Source organism: Carassius auratus, unplaced genomic scaffold (genome assembly GCF_003368295.1).
Source record: "Carassius auratus strain Wakin unplaced genomic scaffold, ASM336829v1 scaf_tig00217671, whole genome shotgun sequence".
Taxonomy (NCBI): Eukaryota; Metazoa; Chordata; class Actinopteri; order Cypriniformes; family Cyprinidae; genus Carassius; species Carassius auratus.
Genome location: NW_020529176.1, coordinates 22,501 through 25,571, shown reverse-complemented (window position 1 = coordinate 25,571; position 3,071 = coordinate 22,501). Strand labels below are relative to the sequence as shown.

At 39.8% G+C, this 3,071-nt stretch overlaps 3 non-coding genes and 2 pseudogenes across 3 annotated transcripts; all 5 read left to right on the top strand.

The window, feature by feature from the left end:
- Positions 1–649: 649 nt before the first annotated feature.
- On the top strand, positions 650–768 carry LOC113101973 (5S ribosomal RNA). Its single transcript, XR_003290539.1, has one exon. It is a non-coding gene; the product is annotated as a 5S ribosomal RNA (ribosomal RNA).
- Positions 769–1,156: 388 nt separating this feature from the next.
- On the top strand, positions 1,157–1,275 carry LOC113101966 (uncharacterized; annotated as a pseudogene).
- A 495-nt stretch (positions 1,276–1,770) lies between these two features.
- Positions 1,771–1,889, top strand: LOC113101972 (5S ribosomal RNA). Its single transcript, XR_003290538.1, has one exon. It is a non-coding gene; the product is annotated as a 5S ribosomal RNA (ribosomal RNA).
- A 388-nt stretch (positions 1,890–2,277) lies between these two features.
- On the top strand, positions 2,278–2,396 carry LOC113101965 (uncharacterized; annotated as a pseudogene).
- Positions 2,397–2,909: 513 nt separating this feature from the next.
- LOC113101970 (5S ribosomal RNA) lies at positions 2,910–3,027 on the top strand. Its single transcript, XR_003290536.1, has one exon. It is a non-coding gene; the product is annotated as a 5S ribosomal RNA (ribosomal RNA).
- Positions 3,028–3,071: the final 44 nt, after the last annotated feature.

Genomic DNA, 3,071 nt, shown 5'->3' with positions numbered 1-3,071 from the left:
TCATCAGCGACATAGATAGATAAACTGTACATGAGGCAAGAGGTGCAAATAACAATTGTAGGAGAAGCCATTACTCACCGTGCTTGATGAAATATTCTTACTGCGGTTGTTTGATGAACTTGTGGAAAACTGCAGCGTGAGAGAGGAGAGGAGAGGGGGAAAGAAAACAGCAATGACAAGCTAACGAGTGCTAACGCTTTGCTGGTGTACTGCAGTCACGGATGAGTGAAGATCAAAGTTAATCTGATAAGATTGATCGGTAATATCAGAAATATGGTGTGAATTAAGTTATATTTTACAATTTAAAAAAAAACAAACAAACGGACAGTTCAATGTCCGATCTCTGAATATTAGCAGGTTTGGGCCTGTTTATTTCATGGATGGGAGACTGCCTGGGAATACCAGGTGCTTTAATCTTTTGGAAAATTTCACGAATTATATAATAATCTTTCATTAAAAAAAAAAAAAAAAAAAAAAGTCAATGCCGATCTCTGAATCTTAGCAGGTTTAGGTCTGGTTAGTACTTTGATGAGAGACTGCCTAGGAATACCAGGTGCTTTAAGCTTTTGGGTTTTCTTTCCTACTTATATAATGTACTGGCGATTAGATTGGCTGGTCTTTAAATAGCCCTCTCTTTGCAGCAGTCTTTGCTTGCATCCATACCAACCTGGCTATGCCCGATCTCGTCTAATCTCGGAAGCTAAGCAGGTTTGGGCCTGGTTAGTACTTGGATGGGAGACCGCCTGGGAATACTAGGTGCTGTAAGCTTTTTGGACTTTTTCACTTAGTATATAATAATTTTGCCAAAAAATATAGTCAATGCCCGACCTCTGAATATTAGCAGGTTCGGGCATGGTTTACTTCATGGATGGGAGACTGCCTGGGAATACCACGTGCTTTAATCTTTTGGAAAATTTCACGAATTATATGATAATCTTTCATTAAAAAAACAAACAAAAAAAAAAACAAAAAAAAAAAAAACAGTCAATGCCCGATCTCTGAATCTTAGCAGGTTTAGGTCTGGTTAGTACTTTGATGAGAGACTGCCTAGGAATACCAGATGCTTTAAGCTTTTGGGTTTTCTTTCCTACTTATATAATGTACTGGTGATTAGATTGGTCGGTCTTTAAATAGCCCTCTCTTTGCAGCAGTCTTGGCTTACGGTCATACCAACCTGGCTATGCCCCATCTCGTCTGATCTCGGAAGCTAAGCAGGTTTGGGACTGGTTGGTACTTGGATGGGAGACCGCCTCGGAATACCAGGTGCTGTAAGCTTTTTGGACATTTTTCACTTAGTATATAATAATTTTGCCAAAAAATAGAGTCAATGCCCTGATCTCTGAATCTTAGCAGGTTTAGGTCTGGTTAGTACTTGGATTGGAGACCGCCTGGGAATACCAGGTGCTGTAAGCTTTTTGGACATTTTCACTTAGTATATAATAATTTTGCCAAAAAATAGAGTCAATGCCTGATCTCTGAATCTTAGCAGGTTTAGGTCTGGTTAGTACTTGGATTGGAGACCGCCTGGGAATACCAGGTGCTCTAAGCTTTTTGGACATTTTTCACTTAGTATATAATAATTTTGCCAAAAAATAGAGTCAATGCCCGATCTCTGAATCTTAGCAGGTTTAGGTCTTGTTAGTACTTTGATGAGAGACTGCCTAGGAATACCAGGTGCACTAAGCTTTTGGGTTTTCTTTCCTACTTATATAATGTACTGGCGATTAGATTGGCTGGTCTTTAAATAGCCCTCTCTTTGCAGCAGTCTTTGCTTGCATCCATACCAACCTGGCTATGCCCGATCTCGTCTAATCTCGGAAGCTAAGCAGGTTTGGGCCTGGTTAGTACTTGGATGGGAGACCGCCTGGGAATACTAGGTGCTGTAAGCTTTTTGGACTTTTTCACTTAGTATATAATAATTTTGCCAAAAAATATAGTCAATGCCCGACCTCTGAATATTAGCAGGTTCGGGCATGGTTTACTTCATGGATGGGAGACTGCCTGGGAATACCACGTGCTTTAATCTTTTGGAAAATTTCACGAATTATATGATAATCTTTCATAAAAAAAAAAAAAAAAAAAAAAAAAAAAAAAAAAAAAAACAGTCAATGCCCGATCTCTGAATCTTAGCAGGTTTAGGTCTGGTTAGTACTTTGATGAGAGACTGCCTAGGAATACCAGGTGCTTTAAGCTTTTGGGTTTTCTTTCCTACTTATATAATGTACTGGTGATTAGATTGGTCGGTCTTTAAATAGCCCTCTCTTTGCAGCAGTCTTGGCTTACGGTCATACCAACCTGGCTATGCCCCATCTCGTCTGATCTCGGAAGCTAAGCAGGTTTGGGACTGGTTGGTACTTGGATGGGAGACCGCCTCGGAATACCAGGTGCTGTAAGCTTTTTGGACATTTTTCACTTAGTATATAATAATTTTGCCAAAAAATAGAGTAAACGCCCTGATCTCTGAATCTTAGCAGGTTTAGGTCTGGTTAGTACTTGGATTGGAGACCGCCTGGGAGTACCAGGTGCTGTAAGCTTTTTGGACATTTTTCACTTAGTATATAATAATTTTGCCAAATAATAGAGTCAATGCCCGATCTCTGAATATTAGCAGGTTTGGGCCTGGTTAGTACATGGATGGGAGACTGCCTGGGAATACCAGGCGCTTTAATCTTTTGGAAAATTTCACGAATTATACAATAATCTTCCATAAAAAAATAAATAAAAAAAAATGAAAGAGTCAATGCCCGATCTCTTAATCTTAGCAGGTTTAGGTCTGGTTAGTACTTTGATGAGAGACTGCCTAGGAATACCAGGTGCTTTAAGCTTTTGGGTTTTCTTTCCTACTTATATAATGTACTGGCGATTAGATTGGCTGGTCTTTAAATAGTCCTCTCTTTGCAGCAGTCTTCGCTTACGGCCATACCAACCTGGCTATGCCCGATTTCATCTGATCTCGGAAGTTAAGCAGGTTTGGCCTCGTTAGTACTTGGATGGGAGACCGCCTGGGAATACCAGGTGCTGTAAGCTTTTTGGACATTTTTCACTTAGTATATAATAATTTTGCCAAAAAA